General features: G+C 54.4%; 1 long non-coding RNA gene across 1 annotated transcript; it reads right to left on the bottom strand.

Moving 5' to 3' along the window:
* Positions 1-322: 322 nt before the first annotated feature.
* Positions 323-20,170, bottom strand: LOC105747499 (uncharacterized). The gene is made up of 3 exons (XR_001119496.4): positions 20,054-20,170; positions 18,709-18,818; positions 323-3,376 (listed from the first exon to the last, which is right to left on the bottom strand). It is a non-coding gene; the product is annotated as an uncharacterized lncRNA (long non-coding RNA).
* Positions 20,171-22,582: the final 2,412 nt, after the last annotated feature.

The following is a 22,582-nucleotide window of genomic DNA, read 5'->3' as shown; positions in this document are numbered from 1 at the left end:
CATCCAAGTCAAGCTCCTCCGTATCATCAGCATCTTCCTCTCTTCCCCACATGCAAGCAGCCATCAAATCTTATCAATTCTACCCTTTAATGAACTCTCCAATCAGACTTTGACAATGATGTGCCCACCCCTAGACAGGGGAGCAGACCAACACTCCCCTTGGCTATGCAGGGTCAATTGGAACAACTTTTCTGGAGGAAAATTTGAAAATATACTTCTAGATCTCAAAAACGTTTACATCTTTTGACTTAGGAAGAAGGCGGGAAAAGCAGACCTAAGAAACAAAAGGCCTTTCTTTTTTTAAAGGGTGTTCACAATAATGGCATGTTTTAAAATAATTTTTAATAAAATGGAGTATTGCTCCAGATACCACATCAACTTAAAAAGGATATGAAACACATCATATACAGTATTAGTCCATTTCATTAAAATATATGCAGCAAAATTCAGTGATTCTGCACAATTGGGTGTAATGCTCCAGGCTTTCCTTCCCCGCCCCCCCACCCCGCACTCGCCCTCAGTGGGCCAGCTGCTGCTCCTAGCTACTGAGGGGGAGGCGGGCGAGCCTCGGAAGTGACATTTGGGGTTTTGGTCGTTTGGGGTTTTTCTTCACAGTGTGCTATGCGCAGTATAATTTTCAGTGTTTTCACGTTGTGCTTTTTGAGACTAGACCTAAAAATAATACTGTTTCCCATTACTGTTTCACAACAAAACCATGAACAGTGGTTAGCTCCGTGTGATGGAAGTTTGTTGACTTTAATATCTGTACTATCCCCTATCTTCCTTTTTGGAAACGTAATTGCCAGCGACTGCTTAGCATTCCCATATAGGGGTGCGCTCTAACTGATTTAACCAGACCCCTATTCTTGGCCATTGAGACATCTGGCTAGTTCCCCCCGTGGTAGGCAATGCTGGGGTGAGCATCCCCAGCAATGCTGCTACCGACATCTCTGTGCCAGCTGGGCCCTGCAGAATTATACAGATGTGAGCCAAGTAGTTTCCTGCCTTCTAGAGCATTTTTCTCCTAGTAGGGGAGATCAGGCATTTATAGAAACCACGACATTATGAGACATAAAGTGATAAGTACCATATCAGAGGAGAGAAGAGAAGGCCAGCTGCCTGCCTGGAGGAGGGGGTATTTGAGTCAGGCTTGTCAGTCAGGTTGCTGGGGAAGAGGGAGCTCATCTTCCTGGTGGCCACAGAAGGTTGATTTCCCATGGCTCCTGAGAACCGGAACAACGGGCTTTCGAGTCTAAGAATCTGGGCCCCCAAACCCAGTTCCTCTTGGGAATATGGCAGCTCTGGGCAGGAAGAGGGAACATTCTCTCCCATCTACAGAAGCCTGGAGCTTTCCCCAAATTCCTTCCAGCCCCACCAAAGTCGGTCCTCCCATCGCTGCTCCTGAAGCTGATGGGGTGTGTGGGGGGCTTCTCAACAGCCCCCTGCTCCCTCCCTCTGCCCCAGGGAGCAGGGTGGAGAGGTTGCTCCCCGATAGTGCTGAGCCCCCGCGCGGGGGGTCCCCACTCTCAGACCTCCCGCCAGCCCCAGCTCCTGGGGAATGTTGAGCAATCTTTGGAATTTTTCAGCGAGAAACAAGCACTTTCAAATTCCATTCAGGCCTCCTGAGCCGGGCAAGCTGCCTGGAGCAGGGAGCCCCCGGCTGCAGCGCCTGGAGCCTTCCTGGGCAGGCATTGGGGATGGCGGGGGACTTTTCGGTGTTTGTTTTCTTCTCCTGCTGGCAGGGCTGTAGGACACCATTACGGTGAGGTCATGGGGCCCTGCCCCACCGCGGCCACGGGTGGCTGAGCAGCCAGGAGCTCGCCGTCCGCGTGGCTGGGGGGCGCGGGGTGCCACGGGGTGGCCCCAGGAGGCCCGTGGGGCAGCCCTCAGTGGGCTCGTGCCTGTGGACCCTTAGAGCCTCCCCCCACCCCCCACCACCCGCCAGGCCAGGTCCTGCAGGAGTCCAGCTGTGACTTGCTAGAAATAAGTATCTTGTAATCAGTGCTCAGCTCAACTGGTACCCCCCTAGGAAAGTCTTCCTGACCCCGCCTCGACACCCCTTGGACACTCAGGGCACCCCATGCCTCGCCTGAGCGCTTCCCTCTCTGTGCTTCACGGCCATTATTCGTGGATTATTTGTTTGATGTCTGTGTCACCATAGACAGCATGCCCCACGAGGGCAGGAGCCCTGGCTACCTTATTCACTGTTGTACCCCCGATACCGAGCACGGGGCCTGGCACACAGTAGGTGCTTTATGGATTTCGGTACATCAAACCAAGTTTCCCAGGGAGGCATAAGGATTCTGCCTTCCAAGGCGCCCCTGCCGGGGCATGAATGCCCCCTGGATTCTCGTACCAGGTTTGGTGGCACCTCAAAGCGTGGCCCTACTCTGGGCCTGAGTTTCCCTCTGTCCCCTAGCCCCCCCACTCCCACCCTCACCTCCAGCCAGCTAGGTGGGAGGCCGTGGGGTCACTGTCCAAACTGACAGCCAGGCTCCTTCGTCTGTGCTCCGAGTCCCAGGCGGGCCGGGGTGACCTCCGCAGACAGCGGCCCTGTCCCCTCTCTCGGGGTCCTTCGTGCCTGCGGTTGCTGGCTCCATCCTCACGCCTCCCATTTAGCTAAGGTTCGTGGAGGGCTTCAAAATTCCCAAAGCCTGCCTCAGCGTCGTGTCATCTGCGCCTCCCGGCAGCACCTCAAGAACAGGGGGCTACTCTTCCCATTTCATATGGAGGAAGCAGTCCCAGGGAAGGGACCTTCTCGAGGCCACGGGCAGTAGACAGCAGCGACGGGGTTCCAGCTCCCGGGACACGGGGGAGAGGGCGGGAGGCAGGCAGGGGGGTTCTGTGCCCGCAGCGGGAAAGCCGGGGGCTGGGGAGGAGGGGGCCAGGCCCGGCACCCGGCGAGTCGTGCCAGCCCCGAGGCGAGACAGCGGCCGCCGCCGCAGGTCCTGGGAACAAGACAGGGCCTGCTCGCCCTGCACGCCGGACCAAAACCTGCGCTTTGGAAGCCCTTAGCGGAAAGAAGCGGAAAGAGGGAAGTTCCAGTCTGCTCAGCTGGGCAGAGGGCAGCCAAAGGCTTTGCCTCCGTGTTTGTGCCTGAGTGTTTAAAGGTGGGGAATCGTAGCAGGGAGCGGCTGAGGGAACCGGGGAACCACGTTTTCATCGCCACCCCTACCCTGACTCCAGACCTGGAGACGATCAAATCTTCACTGTGCAAAACTAGGGGGCTTCTTTTTTCTTTTTCTTGTTTTTTAACAGAAGTTTTAGATTACAGAAAAGTTAAATAGCAAATAGAGGGGTGTGGAACAGATGTAACTGAAGTGGTTGAGTGCCTGCCTCCCATGTATGAAGTCCTGGGTTCAGTCTCTGGTGCCTCCTAAAAAATAAAAAAAGAAAGAAAGAAAACAGAGGGGATTCCAATAACCCCTCCCCGCCCACATACACATTTTCCCTGTTAATAACATCTTTCATTAGTGTAGTACATTTGTTACAATTGATGAACACATGTTGAAGCATTTCTATTAACCATGGTCCAGAGTTTACATTACGGTTTACACTTTTCACCATATAATTTTATAGGTTTTGACAAAATGTGTAATGGCCTGTTTCTATCACTGCAATATCATGCAGAACAATCCCAATGTCCCAAAAAAGGCCCCATGTTACACTTATTCTTCCCTCACCCTCCCCTCAGAACCTCTGGTGACCACTATCTTTATGTCAATGTTACAAATTCTTCCATTACTAGAATAATAAGGAAACGGACTTTGGCCCAGTGGTTAGGGCGTCCGTCTACCACATGGGAGGTCCGCGGTTCAATCCCCGGGCCTCCTTGACCCGTGTGGAGCTGGCCCATGCGCAGTGCTGATGCGCGCAAGGAGTGCCCTGCTACACAGGGGTGTCCCCCGCGTAGGGGAGCCCCACGCGCAAGGAGTGCACCCATAAGGAGAGCCGCCCAGCGCGAAGGAGGGAGCAGCCTGACCAGGAATGGCGCCGCCCACACTTCCCGTGCCGCTGACGACAATAGAAGCGGACAAAGAAACAAGACGCAGCAAAAAGACACAGAAAACAGACAACCGGGGGAGGGGAGGGGAATTAAATAAATAAAAATAAAATCTTTAAAAATAAAAAAATAAAATAAAAAATAAAATAAAAAATAAAAAAAGAATAATAATAAGTCTGCTTTGCTCCTCAGTTGCATTCCCCCTTTATGTTTGTTCATTTCTCAGTCTTGAGGATTTTGGGACGGTGATGCCCACTCTGATTCTAATCGAGAGGGGGCTTAGATCCCATGGGGCGTATGGGTGGAACTGTCTTGCTTGCAGTTGTATATGCTTTCTGTTTTTTGGGATGGCTGTTGTCCATCATCATCATTTTGTTCATTGTTCTGGGCAAGTCCAATGAGGTGTTGGCTGCTACTTGGCTGAGATTCAGAGCTCAATTGGCATATGAACAGAAGGAAGATTTAAGTCTCTGGGACATATATTTAACAGGTACAGTGCTAATTATAGGTTCAAATAAAAAGGGCAGAAGAACCATGTGTAAGGAAACTATAAATGAGTCTAACTCTGTTACTTTGGGGAGATAGATTATCATATATTCCAAGGTAAGGCCCACCAATGAGGTGACAATTTCCTGGGGTTGTCTGCTTTGCCTATAGTGTCTAGATGTCTCTAGAGACATCAGGAGTCCTGCTTGAGGCACAGGTTACAGTGAGATCCTCCTGAGATGTGTATAAGCATAACCTCTGGAACGACCTCCCAATTCACTTTGATATCTCTTAGCTGTAAAAACTCTTATATTTAATATTTTCCCTTTTTGGTCAAGGTCTTTTCCAAATGCATCACTAGTTGGCACTTGGTAATAATCCCTCAGTGCCAGAGAGGCCCATCCCTGGGAGTCATGTCCCATGCTGGGGGTGAGGGGAGGCAGTGAGCCTACATGGTGACTTTGGCCTAGAGAGAGGCAACGTCTGAGTAAGAAGGTTTTTAGGAGGTAACTCTTAGGAAATATATATTACCAGGCTAAGTTTCAATTTTACAAGAACAAGATTCATAAGTACAAGAATCAATATCAAGGGCCAGGAATGTTACCTGTCTTCTTTTGCTGGGCACTGCCTATGTACTCTTAGAGATTCTTGCTACTCTATTAGAGAATGTAGCAGGATTCCCCAGGATGGGAATTTAATATTTTGTTGGTTGTGTGGGTCCCCACCCACTGAGATAACACCCCATGACCACATGAACGCGTTCTTATTCCACAGAGGCAAGCCCCAGGTGCAGCCTTCCCCACACATCCCCCTACCACTGATACCCTGCACCAGTGATCCTCCCCTGCCACAGCTGTAACTTTTCTGTAATCCAAAACCTCCCCAAAACAAAGCCCCCCCCCAAAAAAAAATTCCTTGCATTGTGCCTTTCATCACCATAAGATCTATTATCTTTTATGTATGTTTATAATTTCTTCTGTATGTTCCCCCAGTGTTGTGGGTTTTTTTTGTTGTTGTTGTTGTTTTATTCACTTTCTTTTCAAAGAATCTTTAGGCTACAGAAAAGTCACATTGAAAATATCGGGGATTCCCGTATACTGCATCCCTCCCCCTCTCACATTTCCCCGTTAATCACATCTTACATGGGTATGGTACATTTGTTATAATAATAATAATATAATACTATATATAACATAATATATGAACAAATATTGAAGCATTCCTACTAACCTTGGTCTATAGTTTACACTATGGATTACACTTTGCACCGTACAATTTTTTAGGTTTTGAGAAAATGTATAATGGCCCGTGTCCATCACTGCAAAATCACGCAGAACAATTCCAATGCCCGAAAAATGCCTTATGTCCCACCTATTCTTTCCTCCCCTCCCTCCGAATCTACGGTAACCCCTAAGTTTCAGTTTTTCAAGAATAAGGTTCACAGTGGCAGGTGGTGACCTTGAGGGCTTGACACACGGTCTATTTTCTTCGTTAGGCACTGCCTACGTACTCGCAAGAGTCTTGCCCCTCTAATTGAGCACGTAGCAGGACTGCCCAGGGGTTGTTAATATTTCTTTGTTTATTGTGGGGGGCTCCACCCACTGAGACAGCACCCGGTCACCCCATCCGTATTCCACAGAAGTGTGTCCAGGGGCTCCCTTTCCAAGGCTTCTGTCATTAAAAGAAGTAGGCTCCCTGCACAGGCTCACAGAGTGGGTGTGAGTTTACACCACTCATTCCACAGTAGTTTTTTTTTTAAAAAGATTTATTTATTTATTTAATTCCCCCCCCCTCCCCTGGTTGTCTGTTCTTGGTGTCTATTTGCTGCGTCTTGTTTCTTTGTCTGCTTCTGTGGTCGTCAGCGGCACGGGAAGTGTGGGCGGCGCCATTCCTCGGCAGGCTGCTCCCTCCTTCGCACTGGGCGGCTCTCCTTATGGGTGCACTCCTTGCGCGTGGGGCTCCCCCACGCGGGGGACACCCCTGCGTGGCACGGCACTCCTTGCGCGCATCAGCGCTGCGCATGGGCCAGCTCCACACGGGTCAAGGAGGCCCGGGGTTTGAACTGCAGACCTCCCATGTGGTAAGCCGATGCCCTATCCACTGGGCCAAGTCCGCTTCCCTCCACAGTAGTTCTTGACTTCTAGGTGCCTGGGATACCAAAGAGAGACCCCTGCCCTCGTGGAGCTTATGTTCTAGGGAGGGAAGACAGACCACAGACATTAAACGGAAGAAAGAAGTAAATTATGTGGTACCCCAGACGGTGGTCGTGCAATGGGAGAGAGGGTGAGCGGGGGCTCCGGGTTGGGAGTGGGGCGCTGCGTCCCCTGCAGTGGGGAGGTGGGCCTTGGAGGTCAGGGGGAGTTGAGAAGGGGGTATCAGGCTGGGGAGGAGCAGGGGGAGCTGCCTGAGTGCTGGGGCCGGGAGGCGGCCTGGGGCGGGGAAGGTGGAGCAGCGGCCAGAGAGGAGAGGGGCAGATCCCCACGGCCTGGGTGCTGCAGGGAGTGAAATGGCGCCCTGGAAAGTTTGGTGCTATGGCGACTGCGTTGCGGAAAGACTGAAAGGGCCAATAGGAGACAGGTAAGAAGCTGCTGCAACAAGGAAGGTGAGAGGCAGGGGGCTCGAGCGATGGGAGGGAGCGAGAGGGGGGGGGGGGACACAGGACCTGCTGCTGGTGGTGGGGTGGGATGTGAGACAAAGAGAGGTCCAGGAGGACCCCAGCTCTGTGGTCCGGGCTGCAGGGAGGACGGATGGCCGTGAATTGAGATCATGCCTTTGCTACAGCTCCTGACCTCTTATTCTGGGCCAGGCCAGATCCTGTTTAATCCCTCCTCCCCCAGGAGGTAGGAATTTGTCCCCTCAGCCCAGAGAGGGTAACCAAGGGCCCACGGCCCCGTGGCATGAGTGGCCGTGCCCGGTGCTGCGCGGGCCGTCCCCACGGTGCATGAATGCATCCTGCTCCTGCCTCTGGCCTCCAGGACTCTGGGCCCAGCCCCTGACCTTGACTGGCCTTGGCTCCACTCCCTCTTTCCCCACATCAGTCTGCCTCGAGTGTACGGGCTCCCACGGCCCGATGTTTTATAGGTGCTGGGGACATACTTCAAAGCTCCTTATTTGGATATCTGAAATTAATAGGAGGGTGGCCAGGACTAGGAGGCTTGGGGCTTCCTCAGAGCCCTTGGGCAGACAGGAGGGCCGTGAGTCAGGGAGGCGACAGGTGCGAGAGGGCGCATGGAAGCTGGGCAGCTGTTGCCATAAAAATCTGGGATTCCTGTGAATGCAGTCAGCTCCTGAAAGTCCTCCACCCCTCACAGCTGGAGGGGCTGCTTTCCACCCCTCAGCGTGAATTTTCCCCTTCTAGACTGCTATAGTCCAAGTTCAGGCAAAACGAAACATGGGATCAGAGGGAAGCTGCTGTGGCTCAACCAACTGGGCTCCCGTCTACCATATAGGAGGTCCGGGGTTCGATGCCCAGGGCCCCTGGTGAGGACACGCCGACCCATGTGGTGAGCTGGTCCACGCAGAGTGCTGGCCTGCACAAACTACCGCCCCACGCAGGAGTGCTGCCCTGCACAGGAGCGTTGGCTCACACAGAGAGCTGGCGCAGCAAGGTGACACAACAAACGGAGACACAGAGGAGAGACAATAAGAGACGCAGCAGACCAGGGAGCTGAGGTGGCGCAAGAGAATGAGCACCTCTCTCCTACTCTGGAAGGTTCCAGGATCAGTTCCCGGAGCCACGTGATGAGAATATAAGCAGACACAGAAGAACACACACAGCAAACGGACACAGCGAGCAGACAATGGAGGGAGGGGAGAGAGATAAATAAATTAATTAATTAAATCTTTAAAAAACAAAATCACGGGATCAGAGATTTTAGCCTGACCTAGCGGCATTGCACATGTGTGCATGTGTGCACGTTGTGTGTGTGTGTGTAGGGGGTATTGGAAGGGTGGAAATCTGCAAGCTCACGGCGTGTCTTCAGGAGTCTAGACACCACTTCCAAAGCCACGGGTGCCCTGGACCTCCTTTTAAGAGTGCCTTCAAGAAAGGCAGGGGGTTTCTCCCACTTATCAACCCACACCATCGTTTCAGCGTCAGCTGCTGAGAGCTGACACAGACTGAGTCACTTACTCTGTGCCTGACGCTTCCACCCTCACTACCTGCTTTACATTCTCATAACCGTGGGAAGGAACCCTCTCCTCTTTAAAGAAAATGAAGTTCACAGAGGTTAAGTGGCTTGCCAGAGGCCACATAGCTGGGGAGCCCTAATTGTACCAAGGCCCTTCGCCATCTCCAGCACCCCTAACTCAGCCCCTTTCTGTCTGGGCCCTTTCACGTCTGCCGAGGAGCCTTTCTGGGTCAGTCCAGCTCTTCTTTCCTGAGGCCTGGCCCTCCCTGGATGCTCCCAGCCAATCCTGGGATGAGGGGAAGGCTGCAGGGCCAGCCCACGCCTTGGGAATGGGAAGGGAAGGAGTGGTGCTGACGCATCTTTGGAATTTTTCTGACTTTCTCGGTCCTTCTGGGCAGAAAGTGAACATGGACTGGGCATGTGGGCAAGGCAAGGACATCCCTCTCCTTGGGAGGTGGTCACGGGCCCAAGCCGGAGCCACCTCTGTCCCCTTCCCTCTCTGTCCCACCCTTGAGACTTTGCTCCAAAGAACGGACCTGTCTCCCAGAGCTCGCTTTCAGCCAAAGGGGGCTGGGTGTCTCCATTCTGGCCCTACTTCTGAGCCCCCAGCCCTTCTACCTCCTCCCCCCTTTCACCGAGTGTCTCCCCTCTGCCCAAGCCCAGCTTCCTAGGCCTCACTTCTCCAGGCAGAGAGGAAAGCTCATTCTCATGTGGCTGCAGGGCTCGACGTGTGGCCCTCCCCCAAGGTGGCGCTCGGCCTGATGGGGTCCTGTCCAGGCTAAGCTTATCCCATGGAAGCAATTACTAGAAAGGGGCCGTCCGACCTCACCACGGGCACGTGCACAGAGCCTGCCCCCGGCACTGCCAAAACTGCAGGGAAGTTTGAGCTCCTGGGCTCAAGGCTTCAGGAACTCAGGAGGTCCATTCAGAGCTGCTTGGCACCCCAAATTCCTAGTGCTGATGGGTGCTGGCCAGAGCCATCTCTGAGCCTGGCCCCGAGGTTTGGGATGCAGGTGGGGTTGCCGAGCTGTGGTCGGAGGCAGGTGTCTGCAGAGGGATGGGGAAAGCGAGGTAACTTCCAGCAGACACCCTGGCGGGTATCTTCTCCACTTAGCATTGCCACTGGCTGTCCCCACAGCTGGAGCGTGCACCCTTCTGGTCTCCCCCCAGCACCGAGCGCCACTGACTACCCCAGTGGCCTGGGTGCCGAGTCTGCTGCAGAGAGTGAGGGAATTTGCTCCTGCAGGAGGCCCTGGTGGAGGCCGGAGACAGAGCCCGGAGGGGGCGGGGCAGGCACACAGAGGCCTCTGTTGGCCCGGGAGGCTGGAGAACACGGGCTGTGCAAACACTCTTGTTTGCAAACAAACAGCCTCAAGCCCGGCCCGGGGTGGGGGAGGGTGGGGAACAGCTCGTCTTTGTCCGGGTTGGTTGCTATTGTGGCTCCCTGGTTCCTGCAGCGAAGGTTCTTTCCTTGCCCAGTGCATGGGGTGGTCTGGGGAGTAGTGGGCCCCAGGCCCCCCAGACTTTGGAAGAGGCAGCTGCGGCTCCGATGGCTCTCAGGTGTACCCCTCCCACCTAATGATCAGGGAATGCTGTGCTTAGAGTGCCAGGCCCCCGTCCTGGGCCTCTGCCTCCTCTTCCTCCTCCCCCAGCTCTCAAAGCATGCCTGCTCCCTGCCTAGCAGCTGGGCTGCAGCTCCTTGCCATGCGCTGCCAAAATCCTCGAGCGTCAGGGAACCCGGACGTGTGAGTGAGGAATCTGAATCCCGAGAGGTTAAGCAACGCGCCAAAGTCACACAGCTGGTGGTGGCTGAACTTGCCCTCTGTGCTCTGGGAAGCATCCTCTTGCCATGTTCTGTGCGGGTCCCTCCCAGACCCCCGCCTGCCCTGGAGAGCCCAGAGGACAAGCTGTCTCTCCACACATGTGGTGCTTATCAAGCAAGTGCTCCCAGTAAGGTTTCGCAATGAGCCTTGTGTGCTGGTCATCCCAATGGCCTTGAAGCTGCAGAAGAGCAGGGGACCCTGGCTTGCTGCTTTTCCTCTAACACCGCCCGGGTCACCGCCCCACCGGCACCTGAGCCAGGACCCAGCAAATCCTTGCTTGGTCAGACCCTGGAGGTGGAAAGGCCCTTGAGAAGAAACAGGCCGAGGACACTTCCAACTTGTTTGCCCTCTGAGGGAGCCAGGCTGCCCGTGGTGCACGGAGGCAGGGAGGTACCCGCAGGCTCCGGCGCAGAAACGGGACTCGAAAAGCAGGGAGGTGGCCGGGTTCGTTCCCGCCGGCTCGGAGCAGACCCTGCTCACACGGGGCCAGCTGAAACAGTCAGAAGCGAAGCCAGGGACACCTCCCCAGGGAGAACGGGAAGGTCCAGCACCGACTGAGCGGCAGGAAGGGACCTGGGCGCCTCTGAGCTGGCAGAGGGTGCCGCGGAGAGATTGGCGGGCCCTCGGGGAGAAGGCGGCTTTCCTTCTGAGGGGCTTTCCTTCCAGGCCAACCAACCAGACCATTCGGGGGTGCACACCCAGCCTTCCTGCGAGGCCAGTGTGCCAGGCGGGGAGGCGCAGTGCAGACAGCAAAGAATGGGAGCCAGCGTCTGCCCTCGGGTGGCCCGCAAAATAGTAGGGGAGCGCACACACACATCATGCAGGGCCAAGAAGGCCTCCACACGACCCGTGGACGCCTGGCTACAACACGACGCCAGGGATCTCACCCGTGGCTGGAAATGCCAGGCCTCTTGGCTTTGGCTTCCTTTCCTTCCTTCTACCTTCTCCCTCCGCCACCACGGAGTTCTCGGCAGCACAGGGCAGGAGCAGCCAGCAAAGAACTCCCCAGGAAGTCACCCACTCCGTGAGGCCCCGGCACATTCCAGCGCCAACCCCGGCTTTACGGCGCTCAGGGCGCCCCAAGCATCTGCGGCGTACTGACTGATGATCGCCACACATGGTTCCGGGAAGATGGCACACAGGCAGGAAAAAAGCGGAGGCACAGCTTGGCAAAGCCCAAACGGGCTCGCGGAGGGGAAGGGAAAGCATCGGAATTACTCTTCAGTGAGGCTTCCCAGAGCAGAGTCTTTGGTTCCCATTTCTGGACCTTCACACTTTCCTCACATCTGGAACTTCCCCCACCTCCTCTCTCCCCAGCAAGCCCCACCCCTGTTTTGAAATCGACTTCTAGGGAAACAGTCTCAAAGTCTCCTGTCTGATGAGTCCCACTGAGCCGGCCGGGTCTGCCCCCGCTCTGGGTGCCCAGCCCGGGCAGCCCAAATGTGGATCCATATATGGAGCCCCTGGGCCTTTCCGGTGGTAAACCAGCTGCCCCCGCAGCACACACTTCCAAACACCTGCTCTGGACTCCATCAGGCCAGGCCCTGCCCTCTAGGGCAGGGGTCCTTAACCTTTTTTTTGGTTGTTGTTCCACAGACCCCTCTGCCAGTCAGGTGGAAACCACAGACCCCTTACTAAGCCCACACTGTACTGTGGATCATTTAATAAATATGTCACACCCACAGCAACACGTCCCACAAGAATGATGTTCTTTTGAATTTCAGTTCGAGCTCACGGACCCCTTGTTAAGAAGCCCTGCCCTAGAGGGTCACGGTCTTATGAGGGAGACCACACATAAACCCAACAGAATGAACTTAACCCACAAGGCAGCCTGGGATCGAGGTGGAAGGAGAAGAGTCATTACACTGGAAGAAATTCTGAGGAGGGAGAGGCTTCTGAGGGCTGGAAGGTATTCCAGCGTCTGGGAGGATCTGAGCCTTCAAAGACTTCAGACAAGTGGAAGAGAAGAAGGGAGGGAACTGCAGGAAAGGGAAATTTCTGAAGTCAGGTGAGGAGGGCTGAAAAAGCACAGACCGGGTTTGGCCTACATATGGCACCCGTGACTCTTCTGTCCTTGCCCATAGAAAACAGCACCAATAGATTGTAGCACTGCTCCTGACTGCCTCTGAGTGCAGATTCCTTCTCAAGGCAGCCACCACCAACGGCAGTAAAGCTGGCAAGAGAAAATAAATCTATCTGCCCTCGCTGACCTGGACTGCTCAGGAGGCATAAGAAAATGAAACTGGCTGGACAGAACATTGGTGCAATAGGAAGGAGGGGAAGGCAAACTCTTTGAGTTTGGGGTGGCAGAGCTGAAATGGACCGTAGGACCTCATTCCTTCATTTTACCTTAAGAAGTGTACAGCCAGGGGAAAAAGTAATTGCCGGGAAGCGGATGGGACTCAAGCAGTTGGGTGCCTGCCTACCACACGGAAGGCCTCAGTGCCTGTTAAAGAAGACAAGCAAGACGGCAAGCTGACACAACGAAGAGACACAAGGAAACATGAGAGGCACAACAAGTGGGAAGAGAGGTGGCCCAGGCCATTGAGCAGCTTCCTCCCACATGGGAGGTCCTGGTTTGGTTCCCGGATCAAAAAAAGAAGACAAGAACCTAATGAACAGACACAGAGAGCAGACAGCGAGCCCAAAACAACAGGGGGAGGGGGGAGTAAATAAATAAAATTAATCTTAAAAAAAAAAAAGTAATTGCCCAAGGTCTGTGAAGTGAGAGGCAGAGGTGCGGAAACGCAGGCCTCCCAACCCTGGACCACAGGTTGGGGTGAGAGGTTCATAAGACTTTGAAAGTGCAGCTGCTGAGCTTGAACCTGTTCCTGTGTGAACTGGAGGCGGCCACGCAGGAGCCAAAGGCAGCACGGGAGGATCTTCCAGGCTCATTCTTACTCCAGGCCACGCGCCCTCGTCCTGTGCTGGGGAGGGGGCCACGTCCAGGTGCAGCCGGGTCCCTGGGGCAGAAGAGCAAAGGGCTCTCCCCTCCCAGCGGAAGGCAGTCCACGTGGCCTGGAGTCAGCCCCCAGGGAGGGAACCACCCGCGAAGGGTTTCCCACCCAGGTGACGCACAGAGGTTTTTGAGCATGGGAGTGTTAGGATAAAAGTGGCGTTTCTAAAATATTATCATAAAAGAGAAGTCTGCCCTGTGTTCCTGCGGGAGGTGATGTCTCCCAGGGCGCTCTGTCTGGGGGCTTCCCTCCGGGGTGCTTCAGTGGACCGAGGCCGCTGGAGACGAGGGGGCCTCCTGGAGGGGGGCTGCGGAGCTGCGTTGGGGGGTAGGGGAGAAGGAGCAACAGAACCTGGGTCAAAAGCCCAGGAGAGCTCCCAGCGATGGGGGTGGGCTGAGGAGCGTAGACCAGAAACCACACCCAGCTACCAGGGCTTGACAAGACTGCCAGACCCGGGAGGCCACCTGGGTGGATTTGTCACCTGTTTTGCTATTTGGTCCCCTGAAGTAGATCTCAGTACTGTGTGGGGGGCTTGTCCTGGGGGTTAGAATGAAGCGGAGCACTGGGGTGGCTGTGGCCTTCTCTGCCGCCAGGGTCTGGAGATCAGGGCAAGGGTAGGTGAGAAGCAAACGCCAGGAAGTAAAGTGGGTGGTGGCGAGGAGGGAACCAGAGGAGAAAGATGCAGCCTGCAGGGGCCTTCTCATGTAAAGGGGTTCAGGCAGCAGTACCTGGACACCCCCACTGGACCGTAAGCCTCCCAAAGGTGGGGAACACCCCCCCCCCCCCCGCCGCCTTCCTCTGCCCCTAGCTCCAGACTCTGGAGACTGTCGCATTTAAGCCTGGACCTTCTTGAACGTGGTTGACTTTCTCCCCTCTTTCTGACCATTCACCAAATCAAAAATAGCTCTCCCACCTGGGCAAGGAGGGGTCGGAATTCTCCCTGCCCATGGAGGGGCCATCAGAGTGAAGGTGGAAGGGGCCGGGATAGAGAGATGAGCTAATTTTTTCCTTCAAAGGTCACCACTGACGTCCTGTTTTCCAAACCCCACAGGCACTTCTCAGAGCTCTCCCTCTGCATTGCTCAACCTTTACTTCTTTAAATGCTACCCCTCAGCTTCCGGCCTTTACACCTTCACAGTTCTCCCACTACAGCTCTAGTTCCTCCTTCTCTACTTCCTGTTTAGATTACTCTTCTTTCAGAAGTCCTTCAACCCAGGTGTCCCCAAGTTTCTGCCCTTGGTCACTTCTCCTTGGACATCCCCATGAATTTCCTGGGGGACTCCTACTACTCTTGCAACTTTGATGATCATTTGCTTATTTGTTGACTCCCAAATTGGACAGGTATACTTGGAAGTCTTCCACAATCCCCAAGCCCGACACAGCCCTTGTTGAGGGGTCTTCCATGGGACTTGGGATGGTCTTTCTGGAGACGATGCTTCGGTAGCCAGGTCTGGAGACAAAGCTTCTCTGGCTTCCATGTCGTTGCCTCAGTTTCCCAGTATCAGGCTTGCCATCATCCTGCAGGAAGTTGCCTGAACATCCTCTCATCGCTGGCCACTCTGCTTTCTGGGTTTTCCTACTGATATGCAGGATTCAGATAACCTTAGCAGGGTGCTGAGTTATAGATGCTGGACCTGGAGGAAGACTGAGACACCCCACTTGGGGATATAGTGGTGGGAAAATGCTGGAAACCATTCCAGCTCTGATGAGTGGTCTGTGCTGAAAGTCCACGAGAAGCTGAGAGGAGATATCCAAGTCTGCACAGGGAGGAAGATTACACTCTCATTCATCCCTGAATCATTAATTGAGCTCCTTCTCTGTGTCAGGGACCCTGTTAGGGGTTGGGATACAATGGAGAGGACAGACAAGATCCTGTTCTCAAGGAACTCACAGTCTAACAAAGAACAGGCATCAAACAAGCAATCACCAGGGTGGTGAGTGCTTTAGAAGAGAAGTCCAGCATTCAGGGGGAGTGAAGAACAGGGGCTGAGCCCTAAAGGATTATCAGAGCTAAAAGGAAAAGAGAGAGAGGAGAGAAGACTGTGCCAGGCAGAGGGGACAGCATGTAGGAAGGGCCAAGGCAGGAGAGGACTCTGCACTTTCGAGGAACTGGAGGAAACTCCGTGTGACTGTAGAGTGTGGAGAAAGAGGAAGAGTGACATGTAAGGAGGAGGGAGCGGTGGGCAAAGGCCCTGTCATGCAGGGTACTGGGTACCTTGGTAAGGATTCTGGGCTTCAGAATTTAAACCAGTGAGGGCCATCATAGGATACGCATTTGAATAAGATCATTAGGGCAGCTATGTGGCGGTCACCTACCAGAGACCAGCCAGGGCAGTGTGGTGGGTAGAAGATGATGGTGGCCTGGTCTAGGGCAATGGTTGTGGCTGGAGAGAAGTGGTCAGATTTTTAGAGCTATTTAGGAGGACTTGGGAGCTAAGGAAGCACAGAGGAACCAAGGACAATCTTAGGTTTTTTCACTTGTATAACCCAATGGATGAGTGGTTTGTCCCTCGCGAAGTTTAGTTGTGAAGATATTGAATCGAGGTGACTGTGAGGCCTCAAATAAAGATGGCAAGTCAGGCAGCGTTGCCAGATACAATGAGAATGCCCTGTTGAATGTCAAATAAACAAAAAATAATTTTTAGTGTATGTCTTAAATATGGCGTATGTCATATTGATACAAAAACTATTTGTTGCTTATCTGAAGTTCAAATTTAACTGGGCGTACTGTATGTATATTTAATTTAATTGGACACCTGGTTCTGAAGCTCAGAAGAGAGGTCTAGGGCAGAGGTGTGTGTTTAACCATTGGCACAAGCAGCACTTGAAGCATCAGAAGTGTAGGGGGTGGCTTAGGGTCAATGTACAGAGGAAACCAGGCTGGGGACAGAGTCTGATTAACACCCACATTTAGAACTTGGGTAGAGAAGGACACTGAAGTGGGTCACAGAAACCAAGGGTAGTAGAAGGAGGAAGTAGCCCGAGGTGGAAAAGTCAGACACGCAAGGGCTAAAAGTCTTCACTGAATGTCTGGGGAAGGTCCTTGGTGGTCTTGGTGACCTCTGTTTGTTTATGTTTTGTATTTGGGGACACATATTGCATGGAGTCGAGGAGTAAATGGGAGGTATTGGAGATATTTTTCTGTGAAGGAGAGGACGGTAGTTAGAGGTGGGATCAAAGGAGGGTTTGATTCAATATTAGCAACTTAAACTTGCTTAAATGTTGATGGGAAGAAATAAGTACACAGAGAGGTGTTGACGATGAAGGAAAAGAAGGCACATGAAAGGTGAGAAGACATGTCGTGCTGAGATGGCAACATGAGTTGGGATCCAGACACGTGCCAAGATCATCTAGAAGGATACTCTTCTTCCATTGAACCAGGAGGTGAAGAGGAGAGGAAGGGTACAGGCAATTTGGTAGAAGGGGTGGCAGGATTTTGACAGATTTCTTGTCTGAAGTCTCCTACTTCATCTTTGGAGGGGACGTGCAATCATCTGCTGAGAATCAGGATTATGAAGAGAATTAAGTAAGGACATTGGAGGGTGGACAAGAGGAGAAGATTTAGAAAGGCGGCTGGATAGATGTTGACTGGGGAAGGCACAGCAGGGCAGCGCTGAGGATCCAGGCAAGTTGGGCAACCATCATCGACGGTGGATCCTCCTGCAGAAATTTCCTACCACGTAGGTGTGGTTCAGAGAAAAAAGAGAGCTCAAAGTTTACCCACAGCTGGGGTTTTGCCGGTAGAGAAACAAAGGGAAGCTTATGGGGTGGTCAGGACAAGAAATAAAATGCTGAGCTATGCAATCAAAACTGTAAGAAAGAAGGGTGAAGAAAGAAGAGGTTTCTGGATAGAGAGAAAGTGGAGGAGACAGGAAAGTAGTGCTCCTGATGTTGGAGGACAGGTGTATGAGAAATGATGGCGCGGAGAAGATGAAAGGATACAAGCTTGTCAGAGTTAGTCATTTCAGAGGTGGGGGAGTTCTAGTGACTAAGTCTAGGGAGTGGCCACACTTGTGGGTGGCCAAGGCAGTGGGACAGGGGTCATCAGAGATGGGGAGATCAAGCAACCAAGTGGCTAGAGTGTGGGTCACTCTCCTGGAAACTGAAGTCATTCATGATGACAGCATGGCCTTGCTGTGTCTTTGCTCATCTTATCTCTTGGGGCCACACCTCCTTGTTTGTCAGGCCACATGGGTTGCTATGGTGGTGGGCGGGAAGAGGGGAGGTGGTGGTGACTAAAACTGGGAAGGGAATGTGAAATGTCTCCTTAGTAGAAAGGGGTGTTGTCACCCGTGTCAGCCTGGAACAAAATGGACTCCTTTGAGCCAGGCTGGAGGCATCCATAGCCTGCTGTGACCAGGAGAAGGTCTTCTAAGATTCCTTCTCTTCTTCCCGTTGCTCCAGGAGCCCACAGAACTCCTGCCCTGGCAACACTGAATGACATGCCTCCTCTCCCTCACCTCACAGGGAGCCGGTTCCTTCCCTTGTGTTCTCTCAGCCCTTGGGCTAAGGGATTCAGTCTCACCTACGTCCAGCTGGGCACCAGTCGCACTTCTTTCTATTCCCACTGCCCCTGCTCGGATTCAGCCCATTGTCATGTGTCTCCTAACACACAGTTGCTTCCCAGCTCTTGTGACTTTTCCCAGTTCCCCTTCTCAGCGTTGACCCTCTTCCCGAGAGGCAGAGGCTGGGAAGAAGACACTCCTAGCAATGCGTTCTCCAAACAGCTCCTTCCCACAGCCATCAGTACACTCTTCCCAAAACTCTGGTCAGTTTACATGACCTCCATCCTCAAGCTTTTGATTTCTCAGAGCATCTCTGGGTGGCCAGAACAAAGCTCCTCAGCATGATCTTCCTTCCCCCAGGACTGCATCCCTCCATTGGCCGGGTGCCAGTCCCTCTGGGCTTTTTTATGTCAACTCTGCTAAGCCGTGTGCGTTACTGATGCTGGACCTTGGCACCTGCTGTCCCCTCCATCTGGGTCGCCCTTCTTCCCATTCTCCACCCATCAAAAGCCTGTTCATCCTGTAGGGATTAGCAGCCCGCACAGCCCAATCAGCTAAAATCCCTGGAGCCTGCTCTGATCCTCACCATTCAGAATTAATCAGTCCTTCCTCTCTCTGCAGCAAAGGCAACATGCTGCCAGCATCTCTGTTTAGTATCTATTTTCAGCCTTGTATTATCGTTAGCTGTTTAGAAGTCATTCCTATAGCAGTTATTCCACAAGTATTTTCAGTTGTGTGAGACAGTGATGATACAAAGATATCATGGACCCAAAGATATCACTGGACCCTGCCTTCAGGGCTTACCTTGTTGTTCCCACCGGCAGGCAACGAGAAAGCGCTGTGGTGTGCGCTGGGCTGGGGGAAGGACATCCACGGAGATGGACGGTCAGGGAAAACTTCTGGAGGAAAGTGACCTTGAAGCAAGAAGAGGAAGGAAGGAGAAGCTGCAAGACACTACAGGGTGGAGTTACCGATTTCTGTCTATCTCCCCAGCCGGCCTGGGAGTCCCGTTCCTTGAGTTCAGGGAAATGTTTTATTTATTTCCTCATCCCCCTTCCGGCCCAGTCCAGGGTCAGGCGTGTCATAAAAGCACAACGTGTAATTGTTGTAAGGACGAGTCTGTAGGCTTGAAGGCAGGAGCCGTGTCTCACGCCTCCGCTTATTCCTCTCCCTCCCAATGCCTTGTACGAAGCCCTAGACCCGGGTCAATATTTGCAGAAATGAATTAAGAAAAAGAGCTGCTCGGAAGTAGCAGGCACTCTGGGGACCCGGGAGTAAATGGCTGGCCTGGGGCATTTCCCGCCCAGACAGGGGCTCACAGTTCCTGAGATTGCTGCCTAGGGCCCGATACCAGCGGGTCACGGCTCATCCTGATGGCCCCCCACCAGCTGACTGCCCGGGGCCCCCCAGCCTCCTGCCCCAGGGGCAGGGAAGGGGCGCTTCCAGCAAGCGGAGGCGGGGTCAGGACCTTGGGGACCGGCTGCAGTGACTCACTGGAAAAGCGCAGAGGACTGCTGAGCTGCAGCAGCAGCAGCGTCTTCCCCAAGCTGAGGACTGGCCCCCCGTCTCGGTCTGGGAGACGGTGGGGTCGGCCGTTGAGCGGCCCCCCCTTTGGGAGAGGACGCAGGGGCCCTGTTCCCTGAGTGTGGCCCTGAGGGGACCACCTCTGGGGAGAAACACGGGGGCAGGCGAGGAGGTCTCCAGGAGCCCTCAGCCTCCGCTTACGTCCCCGCCCCAATTTGGGGGTGGGAGGAGTTGGTATGCAGAGGGTGAAAGGTTACGGTCAGAGCTGGCCAGTGTCTTGAATTCCTGGGCTGAGGCCCCTTCCCCCTCCGGGGCTCTGCAGCTCCTACCAGGAAGTGGGGAATTCCCAGCAGCCAGGGAGAGCATGGGGGGGTGGGGGCAGTGGAAGGGGAGGGCTCGGACTTCCCACGCCAGGGCCCTTCCCATCCTGAGCAAGACCCTGCTTGTCCCCCGAGGTTTAAATCAGCTGCTGGGACCCCAGGTGCCCCTTCAGGGCCCCGGGCGGGTGCAGAAGCCCCCGGCCCCACCCGTGGCTCCTCCCACCTCCCCAGCCCTCTCCGCCCTCCCCAGACCCTCCTCCTTGCCTTCCCACGCTCTCCCAGGCCTCTGTTCTCTATCCCCTCACCAGCCTTCCTCTCCTGGACAGGAACGCGGAGCCCGAATTCCGGCTCGCGGTGGAAGGGCTGCAGGGAGGAGCTCCGTCCGGCTGCGCTCACCTGCCCCGCCTGCGATGAGCTGTGGCCCTGGCAGCTCTGAGGCGGTGCCTCTGCAGAAGGAGGATGTCCCTTTGCAAAGCTGCCGGAAGAGTCACCTACGGAGGGGCTGTTTGCAAATTTGCTTTGTAGAGATTTGGTTATCCATTTATTCCAACCACCATCAGTTCAACAAAATATTTACTGAGTGCCAGGCACTCAGTAAATCTAGATGCTTGGGATGTAACGGTGAACAAAACATGAAAATCTCTGTCCTCATGGCGTTTACACTCTAGCGGGGAAGACAGACAAGAAATGAAGGAGGGAATGGATGAATGAATACACGCACTTTACCGCAAACCTGGTTTCTACCACGCAGAAAAATAAAGCAGGGAAAGTGAGCTAATCTCCTAGGAGGGGACGTTTGAACTGAGGCCTGGCTACAGTAAGGGGGAGGACCAGGTGACACCCGGGGGGAGTGCAAATCCTCTGCAGCAGGGATGAGAGGCCAGAGGAGACGACAGGGCCAGTCCTGGGGGCCTTGCTTGTCACATTAGGGAGTTTGGGGTTGGTTCTCAGGAACGGTTTTGAGCAGGTGAGGGACCTGCTTTATGCTTTCAGATCGGTCTGCATGGAGAACTCGTTGCCAGAGGCCGGGATGGGGCCAGGAGAGCAGTCAGGAGGCTGTGCTGACCCTTCCAGCCCCCCGGCCTCCACCCCCACCCTACACCCTCGTCCTCAGCCAGCCCCTCTCCGGGCGCTCCCCTTCTCTTCCAGACTCTCTGTCACTGCCCTCGGAGGCTGGCCTCTGGGGCCAGTGGCCCCAGTGACCTCCTCCAAGGGCCTTTTGCAGATCTCTCCGAGAGGTTCCATTCCTTGGTCTCCTTCCTGGATGGGCGTCTCCGCTCCCTCGGCACGTTGGCGCTGCGCCACACCGGCCGAGGTCCTGCACAGGTACGAAGGACGAAGCACCTGCACGAGGTAGGTGGACACAGCCCACTCTCGGACCGCCCTCCCCCTTCTTCCAGGGCTCCTCCTCCCTCCTGCGGCGTGTCGGTTCTTTCTGCCCCTCCCTGTCCATGTGCTTCCACTGTGACACCCTCTCCCGTGCCCCCTGCTGCGGGCACAGCTGCTGCTGCCTTCCCTGCACGTCATACCCTCCCATGGCCTTCACCAGTGTTCACCAGGTGCCCTGGGGTCACGCTTCAGGCACTCTCTAAGCCCCTGCCCCCAGAGAGGTCACATGCTAATGGTAGAAGCAGGAAGAGATAAGTAATGTTATGAACGTAATGTCGGGGAGTGATAGATGCTCTGATGAATATTAAAGCACCGTCGGGGGATCGAGTGATGGGGGTAAGAGGCTCCTCTAGAGAGAAACCCAAATTATTGGAGCGCACAGCCATGTGAGTGTCTGGGGAGAGAGTGTTCCGCAAAGGGCAAGTCCCAAGGCCTGAGGTGGGACGCGAGCTTGGGGAGAATTCTCCTGCGGCTGGAGCTGGAGGAGGGGTGGGAGCAGAGGTTGCCTTGTGGATAAGCTCCAAGCTATTCTCTGCCTCTGACTCCTGTTCCCAGCGAGCTCCTGGACCTCTTCCGCTGGAAGTCCCATGGGCATTCCCGCAAGCGGTAACACAACTCCACCTGCTTTCTTCTTCCTGGAACGTGCTCCTCTTCCAGTTCTCTGGTCTAAACTGTCCCTCGTGCTTGAAAGTGGGAGAAGCCTCAACTCCTCGCCCTCAACCCACACACCCAGACCATCACCAAGCCCCATCGACGCTCTCTTTAATTGTTCTTCCAATCTCTCTTCACTCTCCCTGGAGCAGGCTGTTGCCCCTGTCGTGAGGATCACCGCAACGGTCTCCCCAACTGACTGTCCTCTGTAATTTCCTGATCGGAGAGACGATCCAGGCACATGGAAAAGCCAGACCACACGAGATAGCTGTAACGTGTCAAGGGAGGGCTACAGGCTGGACGCAGTAAACTCGGGGGATCGGGGAGAGCTTCCTGGAAGAGGGCAACCTCGTCTCCCAGGGCAAGGAAGCGCGTCCTGCTGGGGCTCGCGGGTCCACGCCTCTGACACAGCGCTCCCTCTGCAGCGCTAGCCTGGGCCACCCACCTGGACACTTGTCTCTGGCTGCCCCTCAGGGGGCTTGGACTGAGCACGACTCAGCCTGCCTGCAGGCCTGCTCCGCTCCGTAGAATGGTCCCGTCCGCCTGCCTACCTAATTGGAAACTTGGGAGCCACGCTTAGCTGCTCTCCCCTGCCCAGGCAGTCACCAAGTCCTGGGAAGCAGGAAAGAGCCCTGGATCCTTCCTCTTTGCCTCCACTCCCTGCCATCCCTCCCAGCCCATGCTAGTTGCCTCTAAGGGGTCTCCTGGCCTGCATCTTGACACCCTGGTCTTTCCAAGGTGCAAATCAGCTCATTTTGAACCTCTGCCGTAAACCTCTCACTCCTGGCTCTTAG

The sequence above is a fragment of the Dasypus novemcinctus genome, chromosome 9, assembly GCF_030445035.2.
Source record: "Dasypus novemcinctus isolate mDasNov1 chromosome 9, mDasNov1.1.hap2, whole genome shotgun sequence".
Classification (NCBI taxonomy): Eukaryota; Metazoa; Chordata; class Mammalia; order Cingulata; family Dasypodidae; genus Dasypus; species Dasypus novemcinctus.
The sequence above is the reverse complement of the archived record's forward strand: the minus strand, read 5'-3'. Positions and strand labels throughout refer to the sequence as shown.